This window comes from Herpailurus yagouaroundi, unplaced genomic scaffold (assembly GCF_014898765.1).
Source record: "Herpailurus yagouaroundi ecotype Mexico unplaced genomic scaffold, PumYag 181, whole genome shotgun sequence".
NCBI lineage: Eukaryota > Metazoa > Chordata > Mammalia > Carnivora > Felidae > Herpailurus > Herpailurus yagouaroundi.
This window is the reverse complement of record NW_024412412.1, coordinates 25279369-25294941: the sequence shown is the minus strand read 5'-3', so window position 1 is coordinate 25294941 and position 15573 is coordinate 25279369. Positions and strand designations below refer to the sequence as shown.

The 15573-nt window shown below is 40.0% G+C and overlaps 1 protein-coding gene across 5 annotated transcripts in view; it reads left to right on the top strand.

The window, feature by feature from the left end:
• The window catches only part of TRMT9B (tRNA methyltransferase 9B (putative)), a 71090-nt gene that overhangs the window by 29921 nt on the left and 25596 nt on the right, over nucleotides 1-15573 (top strand). For 4 of the 5 annotated variants that reach the window (XM_040490126.1, XM_040490129.1, XM_040490125.1 and 1 more), the window contains exon 2: nucleotides 15323-15522. The gene's annotated coding sequence lies outside the window, so the exon portion shown is untranslated. The remainder of the gene's footprint in view (nucleotides 1-15322; nucleotides 15523-15573) is intronic. The other variant, XM_040490128.1, reaches the window with a different exon arrangement.

Genomic DNA, 15573 nt, shown 5'->3' with positions numbered 1-15573 from the left:
TAATCCACTCCCCTGGTGCTAACTGCCAAGACCTAGGATAATGATTTTTAAATGATCTGTAGTCCAGCCTGTGTTGTCTGGAGCTTTGTATCCACCTTACTTTGTTGTCTTCCAAACACCACAGAAACAATATATCCAGGTCTGAACCCTCCCTCTGATTATTCCCTATGATGGTGGACCTTAGCACCATCTAAAGGGCCATCTTTTTTATTCTTCTATTCCTTTCTACACATATTTATACAAGAGATATTTACTGAGCACTGTGTAAATTGCAATATCAGACAAAGATTCAGCCATCATAAGCTCCACTGTCCCTACCTAGAAAATGCTGCAGTAAGAGAACATAAGGAATATGTACGAACAGCCCATGCTGGTATAAGAAATACAGCGTGTTACTGATCATGGCATTTCAAAGTCAGTTACCAATGTCTAGTCCTTCTTATCCTATTTCCTGCAGACAGGTAAATTTTTTAAGTTTATTTATTTTTGAGAGAGAGAGAGAGAGAGGTGCAGAGAGAGAGGGAGAGAGAATCCCAAGCAGACTCTATACCATCGGTACAGAGCCCAACACAGGGCTCGAACTCACAGAGCCACGATATCATGACCTGAGCTGAGACCAAGAGCCGGACGCACAACCAACTGAGCTCCTGCAGACACGTGAATCTTAAATAACCTTGATATATTCACATGTGTTCCAAAGGAACTGTTTATCAGTTTATATATGGTCATTACCAAAGTTTCAATTTGTTTGCCTTTCACTCTCTCTCCCACTTTGTTTTAGGATGGGGATGGTACATCTTCCTGTGTAAGATTATTATTACTGCTTCCTCTTCAGCGTGCTCTTTGCCTTAACTCTTCATCAGTCCCCCAATCCTATTAATTTGATCCTTCCTTCTTAATATCTCTTGAATTTGACCTTACATACATAATACTTCAAATAATTAACCAAATATTTAACTTTCTCTGTCTTCGTGGTGAACCTGGCCAGGCAACACGAGCCTACACTATTTCCGAAGGAGATTTTTAAAAATTTAATTCCAGTATAGTTAACATTCAATGTTATATTAGTTTCAGTTGTACAATATAGTAATTTAGGAATTCCATACATCACCCAGTGCTCATCACAAGGGCACTCCTTAATCCCCGTCACTTATTTAACCCATCCCCTCCAGCCCACCTCCCCTCTGGCAAACTATCAGTTTGTTCTTTATAGTCAAGAGTTGGTATCTCAGTTTGTCTCTTTTTTCCCTTTGTCTTTTGTTTTTTTAAGTTCCACATATGAATGAAATCATACAGTATCTCTCTTTCTCTGACTTACTTCGCTCTAGTTCCATCCATGTTGTTGCAAATGGCAAGATTTCATTCTTTTTATGGCTGAGTAATATTCCATTATGTGTATATTCTGCTTCTTTTTCCATTCATCAATCACTGGACACGGGCTGCTTTCATAGCTTAGCTATTGTAAATAATGCTGCTATAAACATCGGGGTGCATGTATCCCTTTGAATTAGTGTTTTTGTACATTTTGGGTAAATACCACTATTGTGATTACTAGATTGTAGGGTAGTTCTATTTTTAACTTTTAAAAAATGTTTATTTTGAGAGAGAGAGAGCATGTGTGAGCTGGAAAGGGACAGAGAGAGAGGGAAAGAGTGAATCCCAAGTAGGCTCCCTGCTGTCCGTGCAGAGCCTGATACAGGGCTGATCCCACAAACCTTGAGATCATGTCCTGAGCCCAAATCAAGAGTCAGACGCTTACCCAACTGAGCCACCCAGGCACCCCTATTTTCAACTTTTTGAGAAACCTCTGCACTGCCTTCCCCAGTGGCTGCACCGGTTTGCATTCTGACCAACAGTGCAAAGTAGTTCCTTTTTCTCCACATTTTCCTCAACACCTGTTGTTTCTTGTTTTGTCAATTTTAGCCATTCTGACAGGTATGAAGTGATAGCTCATTATAGTTTTGATTTGCATTTTCCTGATGATGAGTGGGCGTTCAGCATCTTTTCATGTGTCTGTTGGTGATGTGTATGTCTTCTTTGGAGAAGTGTCTGTTCAGGTCTTCAGCCCATTTTTAAATTGGATTATTTGTTTTTGGAGGTGGGGTTAGGGTTAGAGTCAGTAGGGTTAGGGTGTGGGAATGCATAAGTCCTTTTTATATTTTGGATACTCACCCTTTATCCGATATGTCATTTGCAAATATCTTCTCCCATCAGTAGGCTGCCTTTTAGTTTTGTTGATCATTTCCTTTGCTGAGCAGAAGCTGTTTGATTTTGACGAAGTCCCAATAGTTTATTTTTACTTTTGTTTCCCTTGCCTCAGGGGATAGATCTAGAAAAATCTTGCTATGGCTGATGTCAGAGAAATTACTGCCGTGCTCTGTTCCCAGAGTTTTATGGTCTCACGTCTCACATTTCAGTCCTTAATCATTTTAAGTTTAATTTTGTGTATGGTGTAAGAAAGTGTTCCAGTTATATTATGTTGCATGTAGCTGTCCAGTTTTCCCACCACCATTTGTTGAAGAGACTGTCTTTTTCCATTGGTTGTTCTTTCCACCTTTGTTGAAGACTAATTGGCCATAGAATTGTGGGTTTATTTCTGGATATTCTCTTCACTATTTATTTTGTGCCAGTGCTATACAGTTTTGATTGCTACAGCTCTGTAATAGAGCTTGAAGTCTGGAGTTGTGATACCTCCAGCTGTGCTTTTCATTTTCAAAATTACTTTGGCCGTTCAGGGTCTTTTGTGGTTCGACACAAATTTTAAGATTGTTTGTTTTAGCTCTGTGCAAAATGCTTATTGGTATTTTGATAGAGAATGCATTAAATCTGTAGAAAGACATTTTAACAATATTTGTTCTTCCAATCCACGAGCATGGAATGTCTTTCCATCTCTTTGTGTCGTCTTCAATTTCTTTCATCAGTGTTTTATAGTTTTCAGAGTACAGGTCTTTCACCTGTTTGTTCCTAGGTATTTTATTGCTTTTGGTGCAATTGTAAGTGGGACTGTTTTCTTAATTTCTCTTTCTGCTGCTTCATTATTAATGTATAGAAATTCGACAGATTTCTGCACACTGATTTTGTATCGTGAGACTTTACTGAATTCACTTATCAACTTTGGTAAATTTTTCGGTGTAGTCTTTAGGGTTTTCTATATAGAGTATCATGTCATCTGCAAATACTGGAGGTTTGACTTCTTTACCAATTTGGATGCCTTTTATTTCTTTTTCTTGTCTGATTGCTGTGGCTAGGACTCTCTCCTGTACTATGTTGGATAACAGTGGTGAGAATGGACGTCCTTGTCTTGTTCCTGACCTTAGGGGGAAAGTTATCAGTTTTTCCCCTTGAGGATGATGTTTGCTGTGGGTTTTTCATACGCGGCCTTTATTATGTCCTCTTATAGTTGTATTTTTGTGGTGTTGGTTGTTATTTCTCCTATTTCATTTGTAATTTTATTTCTTTGAATCTTTTCTCTGTTTTTTGATGAGTCTGGCTAGAGGTTTATGAATTTAGTTTATCTCTTCAACGAACCAGCTCCTGGTTTCCTTTATCTGTTCCACTCTGTGTTTTTTTTTGTTTTGTTTTTATTTTCTATATTATTTATTTCTGCCTTAATCTTTATTATTTCCTTCCTTCTGCTGGTTTTGGGTTGTTTGTTGTTCTTTTCCCAGATGCTTTAAGTGTAAGGTTAGGTTGTTTATATTGAGATATGTTCCCTCTAAAACTACTTTATTGAGCACTTTTATCATGAATGGATGTTGTACTTTTTCAAAAATTTTTTTCCACATCTATTGAAATGATCATATGGCTTTTTGTCTTTTCTCTTATTTTTTTTTTTAAATTTTTTTTTCAACGTTTTTATTTATTTTTGGGACAGAGAGAGACAGAGCATGAACGGGGGAGGGTCAGAGAGAGAGGGAGACACAGAATCGGAAACAGGCTCCAGGCTCTGAGCCATCAGCCCAGAGCCTGACGCGGGGCTCGAACTCCCGGACCGCGAGATCGTGACCTGGCTGAAGTCGGACGCCTAACCGACTGTGCCACCCAGGCGCCCCATGTCTTTTCTCTTATTGATGTGATGTCTCATGTTGATTGATTTGCAAATATTGAACCGCCCTTGCATACCAGGAATAAATCCCACTTGGTCGTGAATGCCTTTTTAAAATGTATTGTTGGATATGGTTTGCCAGTATTTTGCTGAGGACTTTTGTTATCTCTGTTCATCAAAGATATTGGCCTGTAAATCTCTTTTTTCCTGGTGTCTTTATCTGGCTTTGGTATTAGGGTAATTATGGCCTCATAGAATGAATTTGGAAGTTTTCCTTTCTCTTCTCTTTTTGGAATAGTTTAAGAAGAATAGGTATTAACTCTTCTTTAAATGTTTGGTAGAGTTGGCCTGTGAAACTGTTTGGTCCTGGACTTTTGTTCATTTGAAGTTTTTTGATTATTGATTCAATCTCCTTGTTGGTAATCAGTATATTCAAATTCATTGTTTAGTAGCATATTATTTAGCCTTCATTTATTTGGGTACTTTCCAGACTTTCTCTTGTGGTTGATTTCTAGTTTCATAGTGTTGTGGCTGTAAAATATGCATGGTTTGACTTCAGTCTTCTTGGATTTGTTGAGACTGTTTTGTGGCCTGCCATGTAAACTATTCTGGAGAATGTTTCGTGTGCCCTTGAAATGAATGTGTATTCTGCTGTTTTAGAATGGAATGTTCTGAATATATCTATTACATTCACCTGGTCCAATGTATCATTCATAGTCACTGTTTCTTTATTGATTTTCTGTTTTGATGATCCATTAATATAAATGGGGGTGTTAAAGTCCCCTACTATTATTGCATTACCATTGATTACTTCCTTGTGTGTTATTAGCTGCTTTATGTATCTGGATGGTCCCATGTTGGATGAATATTTACAATTGTTATATCTTCTTGTTGGATTGTCCCCTTTATTATTATATAGTGTCCTTTGTCTCGTTTCAGTCTTTGTTTTATTTATTTATTTTTTTTTTACGTTTATTTATTTTTGGGACAGAGAGAGACAGAGCATGAACGGGGGAGGGGCAGAGAGAGAGGGAGACACAGAATCGGAAACAGGCTCCAGGCTCTGAGCCATCAGCCCAGAGCCTGACGCGGGGCTCGAACTCACGGACCGCGAGATCGTGACCTGGCTGAAGTCGGATGCTCAACCGACTGCGCCACCCAGGCGCCCCCAGTCTTTGTTTTAAAATCGATTTTGTCTGATATAGGTATTGCTACTCTGGTTTTCTTTGGACATCCATTTGTATGATAAATGTTTCTCCACCCCCTCACTTCCAATCTGCAGGTGTCTTTAGGTCTAAAATGAGTTGTCTGTAGGAGGCATATAGATAGGTCTCATTTTTTATCCATTCTTTCACCCTGTGTCTTTGGATTGGAGCATTTAGTCCATTTCCATTCAAGGTTATTATTTTATTACTTGTTTTGTCGTTATTTCTGAAGTTTTTCTCTGATCCTTTCTTCCCCTTTTTTCATGGTTTGCTGGTTTTCTTTAGTGATAGATTTGTCTTTATTCTTTGCATAGCTGTTGCTGATTTTTGATTTGTGGTTACCATTTAAATTTCTATATAACCTCTTTGGCATGTAGCAGTCTGCATCAAGTTGATGGCTGTTTAAGTTTGAATCCATTCTTTTCTCCTTTCCTCTCCAGGTTTTAGGTATATGGTTTCATATTTTACATCTTTTATTTTGCTGGTTCTTTGATTTTTTACAGAAATATACATTTTCATTGCTTTTGCTTTTCCTCCTTTTATATGTCAGTTTTGGTCTTCCCTTTCCACTGAGAGTCCCCTTTAATATTTCTGATAAGGTTGCTTTAGTAGTCACGAACTCCTTTAGGTCTTGTTTGTCTGGGAAACTCTTTATCTCTCCTTCTATTCTGAGTGATAGCCTTTTTGGATAGATACTTGGCTGCAGGTTTTTACTATTCCGCACTTTGACTATATCATGCCACTTCCTTCTGGCCTGCCAGGTTTCTGCTGAAAAAACTGCTAGTTTTCCCTTGTAAATGTCTTCTTTTGTATTGTTGCTTTTATTTTTTTTTCTTTATCACTACATTTTACCTTTTTAATTACAATGTGTCTTAGTGTGTATCTGCTTTTCTTGATTTTTGGTGGGGGGGGGTGGTTCTCTGTGCCTTTGGATCTGGATGTCTGTTTCCTTCCCCAGATGAGGGAAGTTTTCACCTATGATGTTTTCAAATACATTGTCTCCCTCTTTCTCTTTTTCTTCTGGGATCCCTATAATAGGAATGTTATTACATTTGATGGAGTCACTGAATTCCCTAAGTCTATTCTCGTTTTGCATAATTCTTTTTTCTCTCTTTTGTTCAGCTTGCTTACTTTCCATTACCCTGTCTTCCAGATCATTAATTTGTTCCTCTTCTTCTTCCAGCCTGCCATTCATTCCATCAAGCCTGTTTCTTGTTTTGTTTATTGAACCCGTTCTCTGCTGTGTTATTCTTAATCTCTGTGTGAAGGGTCTCACCAATGTCTTCCACTCTTTTCTCAAGTCCACTGAGTACCTTTCTGATCATTACTTTAGATTTCCGAAGGAGACTTTCAAATTCCAATCAAATTTTGTCGTTTCTCTTGTTGAAATACTTCAATGGTTCCTCATTATGTTCAGGACAAAATCCAGACTCCCTAGAATGCTAAACTAAGACCTATGAGATCTGACTGTTACCTACTCTTCCAGCCCCTCCTGTCCTTTCTCCTTTCCCCAAGATGGAGAGTTAAGAGTGTGAACTCTGGAATCTAACTTTCTAGGTTGAGATCCTGGCTCTGCCACTTACTGGCACCGTAACTTTGGAAAGTCACTAATATTCTCTGTGCCTTGGTTTTCTTACTGTAAAATGGGGTACATACTAGTTCCTGTTTCACATAGTTATTGGGTAGATTCTTTTTTTTTTTTAACTAAGGCACCCAGGTGCCCCTTTACAATTTTTTGATTTTTATTTTTTTCAATATATGAAATTTATTGTCAAATTGTTTTCCATACAACACCCAGTGATCATCCCAAAAGGTGCCCTCCTCAATACCCATAACCCACCCTCCCCTCCCTCCCACCCCCCCATCAACCCTCAATTTGTTCTCAGTTTTTAACAGTCTCTTATGCTTTGGCTCTCTCCCACTCTAACCTCTTTTTTTTTTCTTCCCCTCCCCCATGGGTTTCTGTTAAGTTTGTCAGGATCCACATAAGAGTGAAAACATATGGTATCTGTTTTTCTCTGTATAGCTTATTTCACTTAGCATCACACTCTCCAGTTCCATCCACGTTGCTACAAAAGGCCGTATTTCATTCTTTCTCATTGCCACGTAGTATTCCATTGTGTATATAAACCACAATTTCTTTAGCCTTTCATCAGTTGACGGACATCTAGGCTTTTTCCATAATTTGGCTATTGTTGAGAGTGCTGCTATAAACATTGGGGTACAAGTGCCCCTATGCATCAGTACTCCTTTATCCCTTGGGTAAATTCCTAGCAGTGCTATTGCTGGGTCATAGTGTAGGTCTACTTTTCATTTTTTGAGGAACCTCCACACTGTTTTCCAGAGCGGCTGCACCAATTTGCATTCCCACCAACAGTGCAAGAGGGTTCCCGTTTCTCCACATCCTCGCCAGCATCTATAGTCTCCTGATTTGTTCATTTTGGCCACTCTGACTGGCGTGAGGTGATATCTGAGTGTGGTTTTGATTTGTATTTCCCTGATGAGGAGCGACGTTGAGCATCTTTTCATGCGCCTGTTGGCCATCCGGATGTCTTCCTTAGAGAAGTGTCTATTCATGTTCTGCCCATTTCTTCCCTGGATTATTTGTTTTTCGGGTGTGGAGTTTGGTGAGCTCTTTATAGATTTTGGATACTAGCCCTTTGTCCGATATGTCATTTGCAAATATCTTTTCCCATTCCGTTGGTTGCCTTTTAGTTTTGTTGGTTGTTTCCTTTGCTGTGCAAAAGCTTTTTATCTTCATAAGGTCCCAGTAGTTCATTTTTGCTTTTAATTCCCTTGCCTTTGGGGATGTGTCAAGTAAGAGATTGCTACAGCTGAGGTCAGAGTGGTCTTTTCCTGCTTTCTCCTCTATGGTTTTGAAGGTTTCCTGTCTTATATTCAGGTCCTTTATCCATTTTGAGGTTTTTTTTGTGAATGGTGTGAGAAAGTGGTCTAGTTTCAATCTTCTACATGTTGCTGTCCAGTTCTCCCAGCACCATTTGTTAAAGAGACTGTCTTTTTTCCATTGGATATTCTTTCCTGCTTTGTCAAAGATTAGGTGGCCATACTTTTTGGGTCTAGTTCTGGAGTTTCTATTCTATTCCAATTGGTCTATGTGTCTGTTTTTGTGCCAATACCATGCTGTCTTTATGATTACAGCTTTGTAGTAGAGGCTAAAGTCTGGGACTGTGATGCCTGCTGCTTTGGTCTTCTTCAAAATTACTTTGGCTATTCGGGGCCTTTTGTGGTTCCATAGGAATTTTAGGATTGCTTGTTCTAGTTTCGAGAAGAATGCTGGTGCAATTTTGATTGGGATTGCATTGAATGTGTAGATAGCTTTGGGTAGTATTGACATTTTGACAATATTCATTCTTCCAATCCATGAGAATGGAATGTTTTTCCATTTCTTTGTATAACTTCTTCAATTTCCTTCATAAGCTTTCTATAGTTTTCAGCATACAGATCTGTTACATCTTTGGTTAGATTTATCCCTAGGTATTTTATGCTTCTTGGTGCCATTGTGAATGGGATCAGTTCCTTTATTTGTCTTTCTGTTGCTTCATTATAGTGTATAAGAATGCAACTGATTTCTGTACATTGATTTTGTATCCTGCAACTTTGCTGAATTCATGTATCAGTTCTAGCAGACTTTTGGTGGAGTCTATTGGATTTTCCATGTATAGTATCATGTCATCTGCAAAAAGTGAAAGCTTAACTTCATCTTTGCCAATTTTGATGCCTTTGATTTCCTTTTGTTGTCTGATTGCTGATGCTAGCACTTCCAACACTATGTTAAACCACAGCGGTGAGAGTGGACATCCCTGTCGTGTTCATGACCTCGGGGGGAAAGCTCTCAGTTTTTCCCCACTGAGGATGATGTTAGCTGTGGGCTTTTCATAAATGGCTTTTATGATGTTTAAGTATGTTCCTTCTATCCCAACTTTCTCAAGGGTTTTTATTAAGAAAGGGTGCTGAATTTTGTCAAATGCCTTTTCTGCATTGATTGACAGGATCATATGGTTCTTATCTTTTCTTTTAGTAATGTGATGTATCACGTTGATTGATTTGTGAATGTTGAACCAGCCCTGCAGCCCAGGAATGCATCCCACTTGATCATGGTGAATAATTCTTTTTATATGCTGTTGAATTCGATTTGCTAGTATCTTGTTGAGAATTTTTGCCTCCATATTCATCAGGGATATTGGCCTGTAGTTCTTTTTTCACTGGGTCTCTGGTTTAGGAATCAAAGTAATACTTGCTTCATAGAATGAGTCTGGAAGTTTTCCTTCCCTTTCTATTTCTTGGAATAGCTTGAGAAGGATAGGTATTATCTCTGCTTTAAACGTCTGTTAGAACTCCCCTGGGAAGCCATCTGGTCCTGGACTCTTATTTGTTGGGAGATTTTTGATAACCGATTCAATTTCTTTGCTGGTTATGGGTCTGTTCAAACTTTCTATTTCCTCCTGATTGAGTTTTGGAAGTGTGTGTGTGTTTAGGAATTAGTCCATTTCTTCCAGGTTGTCCAGTTTGTTGGCATATAATTTTTCACAGTATTCCCTGATAATTGTTTGTATCTCTGAGGGATTGGTTGTCATAATTCCATTTTCATTCATGATTTTATTTGGGTCATCTCCCTTTTCTTTTTGAGAAGCCTGGCTAGAGGTTTATCAATTTTGTTTATTTTTTCAAAAAACCAACTCTTGGTTTCGTTGATCTGCTCTACAGTTTTTTTAGATTCTATATTGTTTATTTCTGCTCTGATCTTTATTATTTATCTTCTTCTGCTGGGTTTAGGCTGTCTTTGCTGTTCTGCTTCTATTTCCTTTAGGTGTGCTGTTAGATTTTTTATTTGGGATTTTTCTTGTTTCTTGAGATAGGCCTGGAATGCAATGTATTTTCCTCTCAGGACTGCCTTTGCTGCATCCCAAAGCATTTGGATTGTTGTATTTTCATTTTCGTTTTTTTCCATTTATTTTTTAATTTCTTCTCTAATTGCCTGGTTGACCCACTCATTCTTTAGTAGGGTGCTCTTTAACCTCCATGCTTTTGGAGGTTTTCCAGACTTTTTCCTGTGGTTGATTTCAAGCTTCATAGCATTGTGGTCTGAAAGTATGCATGGTATGATTTCAATTCTTTTATACTTATGAAAGGCTGTTTTGCGACCCAGTATGTGATCTATCTTGGAGAATGTCCCATGTGCACTCGAGAAGAAAGTATATTCTGTTGCTTTGGGATGCAGAGTTCTAAATATATCTGTCCAGTCCATATGATCCAATGTGTCATTCAGGGCCCTTGTTTCTTTATTGACCGTGTGTCTAGATAATCTATCCATTATTGTAAGTGGAGTGTTAAAGTCCCCTGCAATTACCACATTCTTATCAATAAGGTTGCTTGTGTTTATGAGTAATTGTTTTATATATTTGGGCGCTCCGGTATTCGGCGCATAGACATTTATAATTGTTAGCTCTTCCTGATGGATAGACCCTGTCACTATTATATAATGTCCTTCTTCATCTCTTGTTACAGCCTTTAATTTAAAGTCTAGTTTGTCTGATATAAGTATGGCTACTCCAGCTTTCTTTTGGCTTCCAGTAGCATGATAAATAGTTCTCCATCCCCTCACTCTCAACCTGAAGGTGTCCTCAGGTCTAAAATGAGTCTCTTGTAGACAGCAAATAGATGGGTCTTGTTTTCTTTTATCCATTCTGATACCCTATGTCTTTTGGTTGGCACATTTAGTCCATTTACATTCAGTATTATTATTGAAAGATACGGGTTTAGAGTCATTGTGATGTCTGTAAGTTTTATGCTTGTAGCGATGTCTCTGGTACTTTGTCTCACAGGATCCCCCTTAGGATCTCTTGTAGGGCTGGTTTAGTGGTGATGAATTCCTTCAGTTTTTGTTTGTTTGGGAAGACCTTTATCTCTCCTTCTATTCTAAATGACAGACTTGCTGGATAAAGGATTCTCGGCTGCATATTTTTTCTGTTCATCACATGGAAGATCTCCTGCCATTCCTTTCTGGCCTGCCAAGTTTCAGAAGAAAGATCAGTCACGAGTCTTATAGGTCTCCCTTTATATGTTAGGGCACTTTTATCCCTTGCTGCTTTCAGAATTTTCTCTTTGTCCTTGTATTTTGCCAGTTTCACTATGATATGTCGTGCAGAAGATCGATTCAAGTTACGTCTGAAGGGAGTTCTCTGTGCCTCTTGGATTTCAATGCCTTTTTCCTTCCCCAGATACTGGAAGTTCTCAGCTATGATTTCTTCAAGTACACCTTCAGCACCTTTCCCTCCCTCTCCCTCCTCTGGAATACCAATTATGCATAGATTATTTCTCTTTAGTGTATCTCTTAGTTCTCTAATTTTTCCCTCATACTCCTGGATTTTTTTCTCTTTTTCTCAGCTTCCTCTTTTTCCATAATTTTATGTTCTAGTTCACCTATTCGCTCCTCTGCCTCTTTAATCCGAGCTGTGGTCGTTTCCATTTTATTTTGCAGCTCATTTATAGCATTTTTTAGCTCCTCCTGACTATTCCTTAGTCCCTTGATCCCTGTAGCAATAGATTCTGTGCTGTCCTCTATACTGTTTTCAAGCCCAGTGATTAATTTTATGACTATTATTCTAAATTCACTTTCTGTTATATTGTTTAAATCCTTTTTGATCAGTTCATTAGCTGTTGTTATTTTCTGGAGATTCTTTTGAGGGGAATTCTTCCATTTGGTCATTTTGGATAGTCCCTGGAGTGGTGCGGGACTGCGGGGCACTTCCCCTGTGCTGTCTTGAATAACTTGCGTTGGTGGGTGGGCCGCAGTCAGTCCTGATGTCTGCCCCCTGCCCACTGCTGGGGCCACAGTCAGACTGGTGTGTACCTTCTCTTCTCCTCTCCTAGGGGCAGGATTCACTGTGGGGTGGCGTGGCCCGTCTGGGCTACTTGCACACTGCCAGGCTTGTGGTGCTGGGGATCTGGCGTACTAGCTGGGATGGGTAGGCAAGGTGCACGGTGGGGGGGGGGGGGGCAGGCTTAGCTCGCTTCTCCTTAGGTGATCCACTTCAGGACGGGCCCGGTGGCGGCGGGAGGGAGTCAGACCCGCCGCCGGAGGGGTGGCTCCACAGAAGCACAGCATTGGGTGTTTGCACGGTGCGAGCAAGTTCCCTGGCAGGAACTGGTTCCCTTTGGGATTTGGGCTGGGGGATAGGCGAGGGAGATGGCGCTGGCAAGCGCCTTTGTTCCCCGCCAAGCCGAGCTCTGTCGTCCGGGGCTCAACGACTCTCCCTCCCATCGTCTTCCAGCCTTCCCTCTCTCCGAGCAGAGCTGTTAACTTAGAACCTTCCAGATGTTAAGTCCCGCTTGCTGTCCAAACACACTCCGTCTGGCCCCACCGCTTTTGCCAGCCAGACTCAGGGGCTCTGCTTGGCTGGTGGGCCGCCCCTCCGCCCCAGCTCCCTCCCGCCAGTCTGTGGAACGCGCACCGCCTCTCCGCCCTTCCTAGTCTCTTCCATGGGCCTCTCGTCTGCGCTTGGCTCCGGAGACTCCGTTCTGCTAGTCTCCTGGCGGTTTTCTGGGTTATTTAGGCAGGTGTAGGTGGAATCTAAGTGACCAGCAGGACGTGGTGAGCCCAGCGTCCTCCTACGCCACCATCTTCCTTATTGGGTAGATTCTAAAAGTTAACATAGGTTATATGCTTAAAACAGCCTGGATGATAGTAAATTATGAATGCGTGTGTGTGTGCGTGTCTTGCTATTATTAATTTACTTGAAGTTCATCAAAGAGAGTGTAATAGGTCTTGTTTCTTTTTTGCATATGCTGTTTTCTATGCCTAGAATCACCCACTCCCCCTTTATCTGACTTACCCTCTCTCTTCTGAACTCCTGCTCTGATGCCAGCCTTTCAAGGGAACCCTCACTGTCTGCCCCTGCTCCAGGCTGGACGAGTTACCTGTCCTATGTGCTCCTATAGTACCTGGATCATAATATTCATTACACCAGATATGGGACCAAGGCATTTGTGGTTTTGAAGAATTTTAAGTGACCTAAAGGGCTATGATGTTTAGTAATTTGTAGTGGGGTTAATTATATATATCATAAGACTATTAGGATTAAATAAGGTACAGCATACGTTTGGGGATTCAGAAGCTCTCAGGATATATCCGTTCGCAAAGTCAAGTTTCTACCATATTTTAGTTTTCTATTTCTTTCTATTGTTTTTCATATTAAATTTGGGGTTCCTGAATGGACAGATCGTTTTATCTCTATCCCTAGTGCCTTATATGTTCAAGAAACTTAACTAATATTTGCTGAGTGAATGTGTAAAAGAATGAATTTTTATGTATCTCAAAACTGACTTGGCCTTTAAGCCCTAATTTTGAAGTGCTGAGCCATTTCCCCAGGGAAGAGCACACATGGCTAACTGCAAAATTTCAGAAGGTTTGAGTTACAAACCTTTGCCCTAGAAGATAGTTTCCTATTTATTCAGGAAAAAAGGAGAAGATAATACATTTTTTAATACTAACTACTCTAGAGATAGATGGCTAGTATAGTTAAAGGACTCATCTGAATTCAACATTTTAAACGGAATATACTAACCTCTTTTGTCTTTGCCCAGCAACTTCTTGGAGAAGATAAAATGATTCACACATTTTCAACAGAAGCAGATTTGGATCATAATTTAGTAAACGTGAGGAAAGTCAGTTATATGTATAGGTGTTGGAAGGATGATTTGGGCATAGAGAAATCTTCCCCACCCCTGCTCCCACCCAAGTAGTTAACAGATGCCTTCTGCACTGTCTACAATTCCTTTCGTCAGCTACTTTTACTGACCCATCTTCAGTGGTGTATCTGAGAGGGTTAATTCATTTAGGCACTAATGCCTGAAGGAAAGGCATAGCCAGCCAAGTTGGCTGATGACAATGGAGTGCTTAGGTCAGGACATGGAAGGGTGAATCCTAGCAGAGAACATTTATTTTGGGGACCGGCATGAGGGCTCGGTAAACAAACGTCATCTCCTTTAGGATAAAGGTAGGCTTTAAAACTGCATGAGGAAAGATAAGATCCTTTGATTAATAGCTCTTTCAAGACCCTTCTTAAATGTTCTTCTTAAAAGTCAGGCTTTGTGGTTCTCGGTGGCACAGAGCATATACCTGATATGACTGAGAGATGACTGTGGCTTAAATGTATAGGCATATTCTGAAGACCCAGAAGCTTTCCAGAGCATATCCCGATCAGTGATAATTAGATCCGGACCAAGATTGGGGTGGAGTGGAGAGCGGGGGGGAGGTTGGGGGAAGCCACATGCATGCCCCAACCCCCACCATCCTGAGAATCACTGTATATAAGAGGTGCAGCGTGTGGTAGTGAGGTATTCACACAAAGAATACGAAGACTAGGGAAAATGGTGGAGAACTGTGAGCTACATTAAGGTCCATTTGCTTCATTTACAGATAAGGAATCCGGCCCGAGGTATTACAGAATTGGCTTTTCTGCCACACCAGGCATCTCTCCAGACCTTATTTTATACCCCAAGACTTATACATTGCAAAATGCTTTTTGGCATACAAGGTCCTTTTTTTTTTTTTTTAAGTAACTAAGTCTTCTGATGGGTTTCGTGACAGACCTACTGTACTATGTACTATGAAAAAAGAAAAATAAATGGGAACAACGAAGAATAGGAGTAATTCTTAAAGTGATGCGGAAGTAGCTGGTATTCTGAACAAATACTGAGCAAACAGTACTGGAATGATTTAATGCAGTTTAGTAATACTGTCTGAAATAGTATCCATTTCATTAAGCCATGGGATTCAGAGTTGACTCTCCAGGCTGGTAATTTTTCTAGGAACCAGATGAAATCATTCAATGTAATTTGGGGAGACAGTACTGTATATTTTATAGAGAGCTTAGGAATTAATTCAGAAACTGCTCTTACAGTTCTGGCGTACTCCATGTATGAACAGTTCTTTCTAATCGCATCTTCCCTGGGTAGTTTATGTGGAGGTCAAGAGGTCACCCTGGGCTGTAGCTGGTTCAATATTTTTGTTACGTAAAACGACATTCAGTATTTGTGTTTTTCCTAATAGGGCTTGTGTTCACTTGAACGACTCATGCAGAATTGCTTCATCACGTGAAGGACCTCGCTGTTTGATTTCCCTCCTACTACTTTTCCTTTACATCACACACCGAGAAAGTCATGAGCAAAAATCGTCACTCTCTGAGGGTAGAAACTACCATGATTCAGAAAGACAAGAAGTAAGTTTCCTGTCATCACAAGATGACTCAGGTTAGTAGCTTTTGTTATTGCAATTCAAATAACATGAGGGTGTAGGGCACT